The 15,092-nt window shown below is 53.6% G+C and overlaps 1 protein-coding gene across 1 annotated transcript in view; it reads left to right on the top strand.

Moving 5' to 3' along the window:
- Positions 1–5,117, top strand: part of AHNAK (AHNAK nucleoprotein) — a 113,297-nt gene extending 108,180 nt beyond the window's left edge. The window contains exon 7 of the transcript XR_010841266.1: positions 4,978–5,117. The gene's annotated coding sequence lies outside the window, so the exon portion shown is untranslated. The remainder of the gene's footprint in view (positions 1–4,977) is intronic.
- The last annotated feature ends 9,975 nt before the right edge of the window (positions 5,118–15,092 follow it).

Genomic DNA, 15,092 nt, shown 5'->3' with positions numbered 1-15,092 from the left:
TCCAATTAAAATTCAGCCAGAAGTAAAGTTTTATAAAACTGAAATATGTACCTGCAAAAGGTAAAATTAGGCAACTACTAAATTGTACCACTGATGTACTGTTTTATTTATTTGATTTGTTCTTTAGTTGTTTTTTTTTTTTTGCGTCATGCGGGCCTCTCACTGCCGCGGCCTCTCCCATTGCGGAGCACAGGCTCCGGACGCGCAGGCTCAGCGGCCATGGCTCACGGGCCCAGCCGCTCCGCGGCACGTGGGATCTTCCCGGACCGGGACACGAACCCGTGTCCCCTGCATCGGCAGGCGGACTCTCAACCACTGCGCCACCAGGGAAGCCCTGTTCTTCAGTTTTAAAACAATCAGCAGTTGAAAAAAGAATACATTTCAACTTTAAAGATATTAAAATTCAGTCCAATATTTCATGTATGAATGAAAATGTTCACTTCCTAAACAAAAAGATTATACCTTACACTGTTTTACTGTTTGAAATTTTAAACCCAAAGAAAAGCTCAAGTGGCCTAAAGATGACAGAAATGAAGCAATTCAAGTTCTCTTTCTTGCTTTTTACAAGCACAGCACTTTGGTTGTTTACTTTGAATTTGCTGTTTGAGCACAGTAGTACGTAGCACACAGGAGTTGGAGACGAACTGAATCTGAAGCCAGCGCCAAGAATTCTGCCCCTTCACAAACTTACTCTTTTTTTTAAGCCACTGATAAAATAATGTTCTTTATTACAACAGAATATACAGAGTATACAGATTTATAGCAAAACAACATAAAAAAACTAGATAAATGAAAGAAAACAAACTGTAAAATTGACTCAAGTAAACTTAAAGATATGCTAACAAGGGCTTCCCTGGTGGCGCAGTGGTTGAGAGTCCGCCTGCCGATGCAGGGGACACGGGTTCGTGCCTCGGTCCGGGAAGATCCCACATGCCGCGGAGCGGCTGGGCCCGTGAGCCATGGCCGCTGAGCCTGCGCGTCCAGAGCCTGTGCTCCGCAACGGGAGAGGCCACAGCAGTGAGAGGCCCGCGAACCACACACACACACCAAAAAAAAAAAAAAAAAAAAAAAAAGATATGCTAGCAAGTGACCAAAGAACCCTAAGAATCAGAAGGTCCAGTTGATTTTACAGGCAAGTTTTACTAAACTTTTAGGTAATAATAATAGTAATAGTAATAATAGATAATGTATATTGAGCTGTATCTATGTTCCAGACAGTATGAAGGGCTTTACATAGTGAGCAAGTTTAATTTTCACAGCAATCTAAGCGGATAGTCAGTGGCCTCTATGTGAAAACTTGCAATGATGGCAATCTTTCTACTTTGTACTTAGCCTGTTCCTTTGTTGAATAGCTTTAACCAACAAGTTTCTTTTTGCATATGTGCAAGTATCCTCTATTATTCCCACCCATTAGCTCTAGTTCTGCCTTTTAGAGCTTATGTGACATAAGTGAACCTCTTCTTCCGTGTGGCAATCCTTTATATCCTGGAAAGCCATTATCATGTCTGCCTTCTCCTGTTTAAGAGACTTCATTTAAGATCTGTACAGGGACTTCCCTGGCAGTCCAGTGGTTAAGACTCTGTGCTTCCACTGCAGGGGGTACAGGTTTGGTCCCTGCTTGGGGAACTAAGATCCTGCATGCCACGTGACGCGGCCAGAAAAGAAAACAAAAGAAATGTTTTGGGTTTCCCTGGTGGCGCAGTGGATAAGAATCTGCCTGCCAGTGCAGAGGACACAGGTTCGATCCCTGGTCCGGGAAGATCCCATATGCCATGGAGCAACTAAATCCGTGCGCCACAACTACTGAGCCTGTGCTCTAGGGCCCACGAGCCACAACTGCTGAGGCCGCATGCCACAACTACCGAAGCCTGCGCACCTAGAGCCCGTGCTCCTCAATAAGAGGCGTGCGTACAGCAACAAAGAGTAGTCCCCGCTCGCCACAACTAGAGAAAGCCCGCGTGCAGCAACAAAGACCCAGTGCAGCCAAAAATAAATAAATAAATAAAATGTTAAAAAAAGATACTTTTGTAGAAATTATTTAATGTCCATATTTTCCCACCTTCTAGTCCTGTAGCCCTCCTAATTTCCTGCACGGGTTTACAAAGATTGCTATTAGTAGTTTTGTGTTCCTGCCTTCACGACAAACTTACTCTTGACGTGAGCCCATTGGAGACCAGCTGCATAACTGGGAGTTCTTAGAAATAATTTCCACGTAGAATACAATGCCTGTTAAAAGATAAGCAACAAACATGTGCTAATTTGGAGCTTACATATATATTATGAAAACTCTACATTACCTGTATCAGATGCTTGCAACTTGGACTTAGGAGAATATTCCAGGTAGGAGTATTTTATCACTGACATTGTTTAGAATTGCTGGTGCATGGTGATAGTATATAGACATAGAGAACGGACTTGAGGACACGGGGTGGGAGGGGGAAGCTGGGGCGAAGTGAGAGTAGCATCGACACATATACACTACCGAATGTAAAATAGCTAGCTAGTGGGAAGCAGCAGCATAGCACAGGGAGATCAGCTCGGTGCTTTGTGACCACCTAGAGGGGTGGGACAGGGAGGGTGGGAGGGAGATGCAAGAGGGAGGGGATATGGGGACATATGTATGCATATGGCTGATTCACTTTGTTGTACAACAGAAACTAACACAGTATTGTGAAGCAATTATACTCCAATAAAGATCTATTTAAAAAAAAGCATATAGACTTTTAGGGAGTCTTATCATTGTTTTTATTTTATTTTATTTATTTGTTTTTTTGGTGGTACGCAGGCCTCTCACTGTTGTGGCCTCTCCCGTTGCGGAGCACAGGCTCCAGACGCGCAGGCTCAGCGGCCGTGGCTCACGGGCTTAGTTGCTCCGCGGCATGTGGGATCTTCCCGGACAGGGGCACGAACCCGTGTCCCCTGCATTGGCAGGCGGATTCTCAACCACTGCGCCACCAGGGAAGCCCTTATCCTTGTTTTTAAATCCTCTTACTGCCTGCACTTGGAGGCCACTAGTTTCAGCAGGGACCACCAACCCGTGGTAAAACAGGCATGTTGTTTTATTACGCTTTGAAGATTGTGTTTTCTACAGATCGAAGGTTTGTGGCGACCCCGTGTTGAGCAAGGCTATTGGTGCCATTTTTTCCAACCACATTTGCTCGATTCATGTCTCTGCGTCACATTTTGGCAATTCTTGCAGTTCTTCAAACTCTTTCATTATCGTTTGTCACGGTGATCAGGCATCAGTGCTCTTTGGTGTTACTATTGAAAAAAGAGGACGACTTGCTGAAGGCTTGCTGGTGGTTGGCATTTTTAAGCAATAAAGTATTTTTAAAATTAATTTTTATTGGAGTAGAGTTGCTTTACAATGTTGTGTTAGTTTCGACTGTACAGCAAAATGAATCAGCTATACATATACACATATTCCCTCCTTTTGGGATTTCCTTCCAATTTAGGTCACCACAGCGCATTCAGTAGAGTTCCCGGTGCTATACATTATGTTCTCATTAGTTATCTGTTTTATACATAGTGTCACACATATCAACATGTGTCAATCTCAGTCTCCCAGTTCCTCCCACTCCCCCCTTTAAGCAATAGAATATTTTTTGATTAAGGTATGTACATTGTTTTTTGCTCGTTTGTTTTCTTTTACTTGAAGTACAGTTGATTTACAATGTTGTGTTACTGTCAGGTGTACACCTGTACCTTTTTTTAAAAACATAATGCTATTATTGCACACTTAATAGACTACAGTATAGTGTAAACATAACTTTTTTTTTTTTTTTTTTTTTTTTTTTTTTGTGGTACGGGGCCTCTCACTGCTGTGGCCTCTCCCGTTGCGGAGCACAGGCTCCGGACGTGCAGGTTCAGCGGCCACGGCTCACGGGCCCAGCTGCTCTGCGGCGTGTGGGATCTTCCCGGACCGGGGCACGAACCCGTGTCTCCTGCATCGGCAGGCGGACTCCCAACCACTGGGCCACCAGGGAAGCCCGAAACATAACTTTTATGCACTGGGAAACCAAACATTCGTGTGACTTGCTTTACTGCTCAACTGAACTCCCAGTTGAGCCTGTTCTGACTCTGCTTCCCCACTGCCCTGGGAATCCTTTCCTCGTCTGGGGGTGCGGTGGGCTCAGGAAGCCTGCCTCTTACACAAAACGAGTGCCTGGAGGTCTTTCCATTCCTCTGAAAGCCTAGACTTTTGATTTGCAAAAGCCGGGAAAAGATTCCCTCTTTCTCTGTCTTCTCTGTCACTGCCCCTTCCCTGGGGCCACCTGGATCAAGGCAAGAGCCAAGAGAGGAAAGTAAATAAGAGGAAAAATAACATAGGTTAATGTTTCAAAAACTTGTCACTGCGAGTGAATGGCTCGGGAAGCATCTCCTCCACTGGTGCCCCAGGGAGCGGGCAGACACAGGGCTGCTGCCCCCCAGGTGGCGACGCCCCGTGAGGTCCTTGCTGTCCCTCCAGCCGAGACAGAGTGAAAGAGGCCAGGCTGCCCAGGCCCCAGCCTCCACGATCACCCGGTGGCTCTCCGCAGCTGCCTCTGACTCCGGGAGGTTCTGCCTCTGGGGTCTGGAAGGGCTACAGGGAACATCAGCTCCATCCTCTTTTTCTGGAGAAGGGGTCTCAGGCCCAGAGAGATGCCGTAGCATCATCGGAGGTTGCACAGAGAGATGCCGTAGCATCATCGGAGGTTGCACAGAGAGATGCCGTAGCGTCATCGGAGGTTGCACAGAGAGATGGGGCAGAGGCAGGACTTGAACCAGGCGTCTTCCCGCTGGTCTGCGCTGCAGAGCACAGCTTGGCAGGTTGCTTATTGCTCAGCTCTAAGTTCACCCAGCGTCTTATGACCTAACGGTTCAATGCGTTTGTGCTCTGAACCTCATGGGCCCTTGGGGCCTGGAAAAATGCGGGAAAACAGCCTCTGATGCTTCATTTACTTTCCTCTAAACTCACTGGTGGTCTTTCCCCGGTAGATGAAGAATGCCAGGAAATACGGTAACTAGAGAACAGGCGTCCCTCCGTCCCAGAGGCTGGAGAGGAAGACACACTGGTCGGACGAGAGCAGCTGCAAGCAGCCTGTTCGTGGCCCCGGAGAGACCTGTGCCGGACAGGGGTCCTGGCCTGAGGGGACACAAAGTACGGGGGCTCCTCCTTGGGCCTCTGGCGCGGCATGGGGCTCGTGTCGTGTCCACAGCGCACTCCTGAGGTCCGTTCTCCCCAGGGCAGCCAGCGCGATCTTTTAAAAATAAACCAGATCGTGTCACCTCTCTGGGTTAAGCCCTTCTTGGCTTCCCACAACACTCAGAATAAAATCTCAAGTCACACCTGGTGCACAGGAACTGGTGTGACCTGTCCCCGCCTGTCTCTGCAGTCCCATCTTGTGTCACACATCTCCCCCGCCCCCCAACTCAGTAAGTACCCTGTGGCCACGCTGGCCTTCCTCCCTGCAGGGCACGTGGAGGGCAAGCCCACCTCTGGGGCTTTGCTTTCGCTCTCCTCTGCCTGGATGCTTCAACCCAGGTCATGTCCTGATTGCAGCTCTCACAGCCCCTCTGTGGATAAGCCTTCCCTGATCACTGCGGCCCCTCTCCCCAGTCGCTCTGGATTTCAGAATCCGGCTTTCTTTCCTTTAGAGCCTTCATTACCATCCGAAATGATCTCATGTACGTGTTTGTCTATCATTTGCCTTCCCCTCCCTCCCCCAACGTAAGCTCCATGCTCACCTATGATTCTCCAGGGCCGTGCACATAGTAGGTGCTTATTAAGTATTTGTTGAATGAATGGATGGGGCTCTGAGCCTCTCACCACCCCCAGCCTCAGCACCAGGTGTTCTGTGAGCATCGGTGGTAGGGAGGACGAGGATGGCACTCAGAGCAGGGCCTGGCGCATACTAAATACTAAAACACTCAGTGTTTTCTGGGACAATTATTGCACCCAGGCCCTGGGGCTTGGCCTCAGTAATTTCCCCGTTTCCTGAGATGCACTCAGCTGTCCTTCCTCATCTTTACCTGCTGAGATCTCCCTGCGTACACTGACCTTCCATTCCCATCTCCACTTGCTGAAATCCTTCTCACCTTCGAGACTCAGGCCAAAGGCAACCTCCCACTAAGACTCCTCTCACCTCTTCAGGGAGAATGTGGCATCAGCAGTGACGGCAGCAGCAATAACTCCCACCCGCCCTCTGCCCGGCACCGCACTCAACTCCGTCTCTCATTTCGGCCTTAAAACAGTCCTACGAGGTAGGTTCTGCTCCCGTTCCCATTTCAAAGATGGAGAAACTGAGGCTCAGGAAGTTGCCAGAAGTCTCGCAGTCACAAGTAAAGGAAGGAGTAAGTCAGACAGAGAAAGACAAATATCACGTGATATCGCTTACACGTGAAATCTAAAAAAAAAAAAAAAAAAATGGTGAAAATGGACTTATTTATACAACAGAAATAGAGTCACAGATGTAGAAAACAAACTTATAGTTACCAGGGAGGAAACGGGGGAGGGAGGGATAAACTGAAAGATTGGGAGTGACATATACACGCTACTATATATAAAATAGATCACTAATAAGGACCTACTGTATAGCACAGCGAACTCTACTCAATACTCTAATGGCCTATATGGGAAAGAATCTAAAAAACGGTGGATTCATGTATAACTGAGTCACTTTGCTGTACACCTGAAACTAACACAACATTGTAAATCAACTCTACTCTAATAAAAATTAAAAAAAAAAAAATCAAAGTTAAAACAGAACAGACCAAGTAGAGGAGGGAGGATCTAAACCCCGGGAGGCTGACCCTGGCCACGGTGTCCAGCCCCTGTGCAGAGGGCGCCCACCTGCCCCCGCCATTGACCATCCCATCTGCAGCCCTGTGTTCTGGAACCTGGGACATCGCTGGGGCGGGGGATGGGGGGGATTAAACCTAACTCTGGCCCTTGATCCCTCACCCCAAGCACCTGCTGTTTTTATTGCCAAGAAAAATTGGTTCCATAGAACTATTGTGAAAATTTTGAAGGGAAAGCAGGTCAGGTGCGGGGAAGGGACTCACAGAACTTGGCAAATAGAAGGTAATTACTGTAAATCGCATCTTAACATTTTTGTGTAATTCCATACTTCTCTGTGGTTCAAACTGCTCAAGAGTTAGTTTTAAAATACAATCCTGGGGGCTTCCCTGGTGGCGCAGTGGTTGAGAGTCCGCCTGCCGGTGCAGGAGACACGGGTTCGTGCCCTGGTCCGGGAGGATCCCACATGCCGCGGAGCAACTAAGCCCGTGAGCCATGGCCGCTGGGCCTGCGCGTCTGGAGCCTGTGCTCCGCGGCGGGAGAGGGGAGAGGCCACGGCAGTGAGAGGCCCGCATACCGCAAAAAAAAAAAAAAAAAAAACAATCCTGGGACTTCCCTGGTGGTCCAATGGTTAAGACCCGGCACTCCCAATGCAGGGGGCCTGGGGTGGATCCCTGGTCAGGGAACTAGATCCCGCACGCTGCAACGAAGATCCCGCGGGCCGCAACTAAGACCCGGCGCAGCCAAATAAATAAATGAGTAAATAAATAAATATTTAAAAAATAAAATACAACGCTGACTGAAGTAATTAAGCTCTCCCCCCCTGCCCACATCTCCCCGCTGGAAGGCTGGGCCTCTGTGAGGGAAGGCCCATGACCTGAAGCTGGCCGTCCTCCCAACAGGCGACATAGCACCCAGCACAGGGGTATTTGGAGAGATGCAGGACTTTGAGCTTTTTTTCTCTTAGCCTCAGAGGGGCTGTCAGAGTTCAGCAAGTGACAGGAGGAAGCCCATGCATTCCAGAGGCCTCGGCTTGAGTGGTTTGAGGGGAGCATGTGGGGAAGAGACAGTGGTTGGCCGGGGCCCAGGGCTTGACCCTGCTTCAAGGGTCTGACAAGCATATGGGGAAGCAGACGGACAAGGTGACCGTGGTTCACGGACTGTTCCCTAGGAGCTGCTCAGAGGAGGAAAAGACAGAAAGGCTTCCTGGAGGAGGTGTCTTTGAGTTGGGTGGGTGGGTGGGAGCTGGAAGGAAGCGAGGTCACAGCTGGGAGAGGCTGGCCCCTCCACTGGCTGTTCTCCACATGCCGAGCCTGGGGCTGGTACTGGGGACACCGTTTAGAGTGGGAGACAGATGCTAATCGCAACAGTGACGTGAAGGAGAGAGATTCCGGCACGGAAGAGGGAATCACTGGGCCTGGGAGTTGGAGCAAGGGTCCCTTGGGTGGGCTTTGAGGTCAGCAGGCGCTGTCTAGTTGGGGGGAGGAAAGGGGGCTCTGAGCAGAGGTAAGAGTGTGTGAAGCTTGGTGGCCAGAGGGAGCGGGACCCTGTAAGAAGCTGGCATGGCCGAGGCCCATGAGCTCCATGAGCTGGAGACCTCTGGGCAGGGGCTCGTCCACACAGAGCCTAGAGTGACAAAGGGGCGTTTGGGTTTAACTTGGTCACAGGACACCTGGAAAGGGACTAAGGTGGGGTGCAGGGCGGGCTGGAGCAGGGGCGAGGGGGCGGGGTGCACAGGCGGGGGACGTGCATCTGATGGATGGAAGAGAATGGGGATTGTTGGGGTGGGGGAGGGCAGGTGAGCACAGCTCAGTTCATGGAACTTCTAGAAGCACCACTCTGGAGGGCGGCCTGGGATTGGGGTGGAGTTTGAGTTCATTGTTATTTTGACTCTGTGGTCATGGCTGTTATGTTTGTTAACTGAATGCAAACAATCCCCCTGATTGGGCTCAGGAACTTGGATTCAGAGAGGGCCGCTGCCCACACACCCACACCCACGCAGGCCAGGGGCTGGGCCTGAGCCCGACTCTGCCCCACAAGCAGTCCTGTCATCCAGATGGGGAGTTGGCTGTAGAAATGGCACTCCAGGGGCAATTCCAGGCTGGTGACCTGGGCGCCCTAGCCGTGGACCCGCGTTCTGGCTGTTCCCTGCCCCGCTCACGTTCTCACGGAGCCCAGCCCTGCTTCCCCACCCAGGCCCTGACCTGCTGGAGCCACTGCCAATAGGGCCTTCACCTCGAGTGGGAGCTGACGTCTCTCCTGCAGCAACAGCAAGGGGGTCCCTGACCCTGAGCCCACGGACGGTGGGGCCTGGGGCCTGGTGGTGGGCCTGCCTCTGGGCTGGGGTTAGAGGGGGTGATGGGTAGCGCTGGCTCTGTTTCCCCAGGCCTTGGGTGGGTTTGCCCCCGCCGGGCACCGTTGTGACTCGGGCTGAGGCATGGGCTGTCATCCAGCCTCCTCAGGCATCCCTGCTTGCCCGCCTGGGCAGTCCCATCCCCCCTGGCCTCGCTTTTCCCATCTGAAAAATGGGCATAGCACCAGGTGGGCAGTGTTGTTGGGGTTAGGGTGGGTGAGTGGCAGCACGGTTGGCCTTGGACACTCCTTGTTCCGACCCCGGAGACGAGCGGCCCTGCAGTCTGGCCCCGCTCCGGGGAGAGGCTTTCCCAGGCCCGGGGGGCTCCAGGCCTTTCTCAGGGAGGCTCCCTCTGAGCCAGGAGATGAGCTCAGAGGGCGGGCCGGGCTTCAGGGACCACACATCCTTGTCCTCCCTTTCCTGGGAGTTGGTCCAGAGACAAGGGGCAGGGCGTCTGGTTTTCATTGGGTGCCTGTTTCTAATTCCTTTGGCCTCTGAGCTCCTTTTCAGAAGGAGGAAGATGCACTTAACTGATTGCGATCCAGCACGGTGCTGAGGAAAAAGTGCTGGGCTTGGCATCAAGGAGAGCAGGATCCGGGGCCTAACCGGGCCACTTACTGGTGTGTGACCTCGGTGAGGTGTTCACTGCCTCTCGGCATCGAGGGCCCCATTTGGAAAACGGGAATAATGATTTCTGCCCTGTCTACTCCACAAAGTAGAGAGAGATGGGAAAGTGCTTTGTAAAGTGCAAAGTATGAAACTTCCCCTCTGTGGCAACGTGGTTGTAGACGGGGTCCTGCCCAAGGGCCTTGCCCCGTACGGGGGCAGCTAGGCCTGCTGGCCGAGCCCCGGGTCTGTGTCTCCAAAAGGTCAAAGCAACTTTAGGTCCAAGGAATGGGGACCCATTTTAGGAGCTGCTGGCTGGGGCCCCTAAGCATGGCAGGGGCTCAGAAAAGGAAGAGTTCAGTCTGGTTGGCGTGGCCTGGGAACAAAGGAACGCACTAAAGAGAGCTAACGCTTACTGAGCGCTCACTATGTGTCCGGCCCGCTTCTCAGGCTTTTCTGGTATTAACTGATTGAGCGTCAAACCACCCTCGGAGGGAGGTTACTGTTTTTCTCCCTGTAAACCCTTCGAGGGTGGAAAGGCATTCTGGGAGAGGGAAAGGGGTGGGGGCAGAGGCTGGGGAGCCCCTCGCACGCAGGGGCGGCAGGAGGAGCGGGCCCAGGGGTAGGGGCTGACTCTGCAGCAGCGGGAACCTCGGAGGCTCCTGGGTGACCTAATCCTGGAGGGTGGGCAGGAGGGGGCTCTTGGGAGGACTGGCTGTGGGGCTTCCTTATTCCTCCGGCTTCCCGCTTGAGCACAGGTCCAGCGGCCACCCTTGCGGCGCCCCCGGGAATCCTCGACGCCAAGAAGGGCCGGCAGCGCCGGCGCACGGGCTGAGGCTCTCGGGGCCAGGTGGATTAGCGTGGCGGCCGAGGGGCCTGCAGCACGGCCTGCGGGTGCCAGGCCGCACCGCATCCTGGGACCTGACCCCGGGCAGGGCAGGGCAGCCCCGCCGGCCGGGTTTTAGAGGAGCCGCCAGCATTCCGCCCACGCAATGGTGCCCTCCCGGTCTGAGCCCCCCATGCAGCCTGGTCAGGGGACTGGCCCAGCTAGGGAGGGGGTGGTAGGGCCATGGCCCCAGTGGTCGGAGACAGGAAACAGCGCTGGAATCTTTCCTCTCAAAGAAAATGAAGCCCCTTCCAAGGGAGGCCACCCCGGAGTGCCAGGGTGGAGGCCCTCGGCCTGAGACCTGGGGTGCAACAAGGTAGGAGCATTGCCCTCCCGGGACAGCCGCCCATTTGCTGCTGTGCATCTAGTAAGGCCTTGGGGCTGGGAGTGGGGAGTGTATGTGGGGAGATTCTGGCTCTGCAGGGCACCCCGCCCCGGGTCCTGACCGGTCCTGCTTGAGAGCAGTTGACAAACATGCAGGAATTTAAAACAAAGAAGGGGACAGGGTGGGAAAGGGCTTGAGGGGGAGTGTCAGAGTCTTGAGTCTGAGGCATCCAGGGTGTGTTATCTGTGCAAAAGCCAGAGATAAGGCGAGCAGATATGGATGGGAAGGCTGGGGAAGCTCGAGGCAGAAAGGCTGGATCCAGGGCGGGGTCACCAGGGAAGCAGGGGCCACAGGGAGCTGTGTGGGCTGAATGGGCCCAGGGAGGGGAGGGGACAGACAGGCGGGCGGGAGGGAGGGACTCGCCTGGGTCTTTCTTACTTTTTCAAAGATTTAAATACTCGGTGTCTCAAAAGAACACCGGGAGGCAGCGTTCGGAGTTTAAAGCTCCAGGGATCTGGACAGGAGAGTGCTGTTCTCAAGGCAAGAGCAGCTCAGCCTCTGTTCTCATCCCACAGAAACATTCCTGAATTTGGTGAGAGGGCACCCGGCACCCAGGGGGGGCGGCATTTGTAAATACTTCGGAAGATGCCCTTTGCCCAGGAGGCACTTGGCCGAGCTCCTGCTTAACTGTGCAGGCCTCGGGGGAGGTTGCAGGTGAGCAGAGCAGAGAAGGCAGTGAGTGACCTGGGCCCAGGGGCCCAGGAGGCTGGAGCAGGAGGGGTGGCGGGCCAGGCCTGCCCCGGGGGACTGCATGGGGCGAACCCGCTCCCCAAGTCACTCTTGGTCACATTTCTGGGTGGGGCCCTGTGCTCTGGCACAACCCATGCTTCCCTTTCCAACCCTCAAGCCCGGTCCTGTTCCCAGAGCCCAGCACTGCGGGCTTCCACTGCAGAAGCCGAGGAGGGGGCCTGAGTACGGGGCGGGTGCAGCGCGGGCCCTGACAGCCCACAAGCCAGAGCCGTTAAGACAGGGTAGGGCCTGTGAGGAGAGACTGAGGTCACAGCCACCAGTCCAGGCTAGGGACAGGCTTTGGACACAACTGCTGTCGGTGACGTCTTCTGAGTAAACTGGAGTCATCTGAACTTGACCGAGTATGATAAAAGGTGAAAGTGTATTGACATGGAAAGGTGGATTGTTAACTGAGAAAAGCATTTAAAAAGCACATGGAGTGGCCTCATCTTGGAGAAAATACTAATGAATACACAGTAGGTGTTAATAGTGATACTGACTGGGGTGCTAAGAAGTTTTTCCCCTTATTTTTTTTCTTATTTTTGTGGATCTATGTTTTCTCACCCTCACAATTTTTTCTTTGTCAATTTTTTCCCAACTTCTACAATGAACATATACCCCCTTTTATTATATTAAAAGGTTAGTTTTAACGAAAAAATGTTTGGTAAAAATTGCTACCCTGAAAAATAACAACCGTGGGCCTGCCTGAGTCAGGGATGGAGCCACGGTCCTACGGGACAGGGAGAACTAAACTCTCTGCTCCTTTGCTCCCAGCCAGAGCTTAGAACCCAGACCCCATTTGAGTTCGGCCTAGGATCCAGAAAGTACTGATAACTGCAGAGCAAAAAACAGAGTTGACTCTGAGATGATCTGTGATTAAAGAGAAAAAAAAGGATCCCAGCCTGGTCTCCTTTACCAACCCAGTCCAGGCCTGGCCCAAACGTCTCTTTGTATGAAAATCCAACTCCGTTTTCATCGTGGGTTGGGAAAAAAAAGCAGAATTTGAAGGACAAAGTTATTACACGTGCTGTTCTTTTCTGCCCCTCACCCGGAGCGCTCACGGGGCTGTCCCTACCTGCATCTGGGGGGCGCTGGGGGCCACGCGTGACGTGATAAGACCATCATCACTCAGGGACAGAGGGGTGGGGACCAGGGAGGCCGAGACAAACCGCGGTTTAACTGGAGCGCAACGAATGCCCCGGGAAACCTGTTTCTCTGGGCCTTACTTCACCTGTCAGCAGGGCCCTATCGTCCCTGAGCCTCCCCTGGCATGCTAAGCCCTCACAAGAGACGAGCTGCATGCCTGTGGCCCAGCTCTTCTGGGTCACGCGTGTTGGGTGGATGAGCTGGACGGGCGGCCTGCCTCTCTAATGGCACCTGTGCCCCAGAGGGAACCACCGCCGGGCACCGCGCCCACCACCAGGCCGGCCCCGCCCCAGCCCCATTCCTTCCTGCGTCCCTCCCACTCAGTGCAGGAGGAGGACGAGGGCACCACACGCCCTTCAGCTGGCCGCTCTGTGCGGCCGGACCCCCTGCCCCCTCGGAGCTGCCACCGCCTGCCCAAATGCAGCGACGGTTCTGGGCGAGGGTGAAGGTGGAGGTGGGGCGGGAGGGACGGTGTCCCCACGGGCTCCCCACGCCTCCCACTTCTGAGGAGAGGGCGACACAGCCCGCTCCCTCCCCCTGCGCCCTCCGAGTCCATAACCTCTCACGCTAGAGGGGAACGCGGCTGGAACGGACATGACTTGAAAAAAAAGCATTTGTTGTCCAACAGCTACACAGTTAAGGCCGTTCCTTCCCAGGACTGTTCCGTCCAGCTCAGCAGGGGGGCCCAGCTGCACCCGGCAGACACCCACCCGCTCTTGGCTCTGGGCCCCCATAGTCTCCTTATTACCGTGTAACCCTCTTCCCGGCTGGAAGGAGCTGCCGGCCCCGCGGCAGGTGCAGAGCAGGCTTCACTGATTTAAGAGTCAGAGACGTGGTTGATGTCGACGCGTCCTGTGGGGCATTTGCTAGCATTTGGGTTTCTGGGCAACTGCGCTCTAAAATAAATCATAGTATTTAGATGAAATGAAGGTCAGGGACAGGAACCCCCTCGCGGTTCCAAACTTTCTGAGTAGATTGATGCGATTCAGAGTGCAGATGCGTTATCTCGCCTGTGGGCTGAAACCGGTGGGCTGTGTGTGGTTTGCTGCCCTCCTGTGGCAGAGAAGGGATAAAACGCTGCGGTTCCCCTTCAGACGCCACCGTGAGCCTACATTTGCTGGACGGTTAGGGAGCTGCCCCCGGGCAACGTGAGGGGCAGGAGAGACCCACGGTGGTCTCCACATATGCGATCCCAGGCTAGTGGGGTGACCGTTCACCGAACCGAGGTCCAAGGGCAACAACACGCACCTTGGCTCACACACAGGCGCTGGGGACCCTTCCCTAAGTGGGCTGCCCGACCAAAGCGGGCAGGTGGTCCCGAGCAGAGGCCCCGGAGGCCCCTGGTGACTAGATCCACTTCCGTCGTGAACAGAAACGAGACGTGCAAAACCACGCGTTGCTCCCCGCTCCTTCCTTCCTCCTTCTCCACTCAGTGATGGTTACTTCTGCAAACGGCTCTCCTTTCCCAACCGCTAACATAGTCCCGCTCTGCCTCGTGTTAGGGGCCGAACCGTGTCCCCTCAGAATCCCTATGTTGAAGCCCTAAGCCCCGGGTATTTGGAGACAGGGCCTTTGAAGAGGTGAAAATGAGGCCGTTAGGTGGCCCTGATGCCATGTGACTTGGCCACAGACTCGTATAAAGAACAGGCTGTGCGCGAGCCACGGAGAGCGACCTCAGGAGAAGCTACCCTGCTGACACCTGCACCTGGGGCTTCCCGCTTCTGGAATGTCTGTCGTGGGAGCCACGGCGTGTGCAGCCCCAGCAGACGAATACACCTGCTAACAGAGTACTGATTGCTAAAGGACGGTTGCTGCATCAGAGGTGTTCAAGGACGGAACCACACGGACTCCCTCCCGGGCCTGGCCGCATGTTCTCTGTTTGTCCAGAGGACCCGGAGATAAACACCGAGCAGTTGTCCTTTGTTTTCATTTAATCTTCATAGTGACCTATTTTATAGATGACAAAATTCTCAGAAGTTAACCCGCCCCGGGTCACCCAGGTTGTGGGAAGGAGCAGGATCCAAACTCCATTCTGCCTCCAAGTGCCACCTGTCTGTCTCTTGGGCGCAGGGCAGCTGACACGGGCACAGGGAAGGGCAGGGGACAGGGGCCCGGACTGCGTGACTGTCTCGTGCAATGGGCGGCCAACGCGAGAAGCTGGATCCGTAAGCCGTGCTGATTCCTGCAGTGGTGCTTTGGCTTCTTCCTC

The sequence above is a fragment of the Kogia breviceps genome, chromosome 7 (genome assembly GCF_026419965.1).
Source record: "Kogia breviceps isolate mKogBre1 chromosome 7, mKogBre1 haplotype 1, whole genome shotgun sequence".
Classification (NCBI taxonomy): Eukaryota; Metazoa; Chordata; class Mammalia; order Artiodactyla; family Physeteridae; genus Kogia; species Kogia breviceps.
The sequence above is the reverse complement of the archived record's forward strand: the minus strand, read 5'-3'. Positions and strand labels throughout refer to the sequence as shown.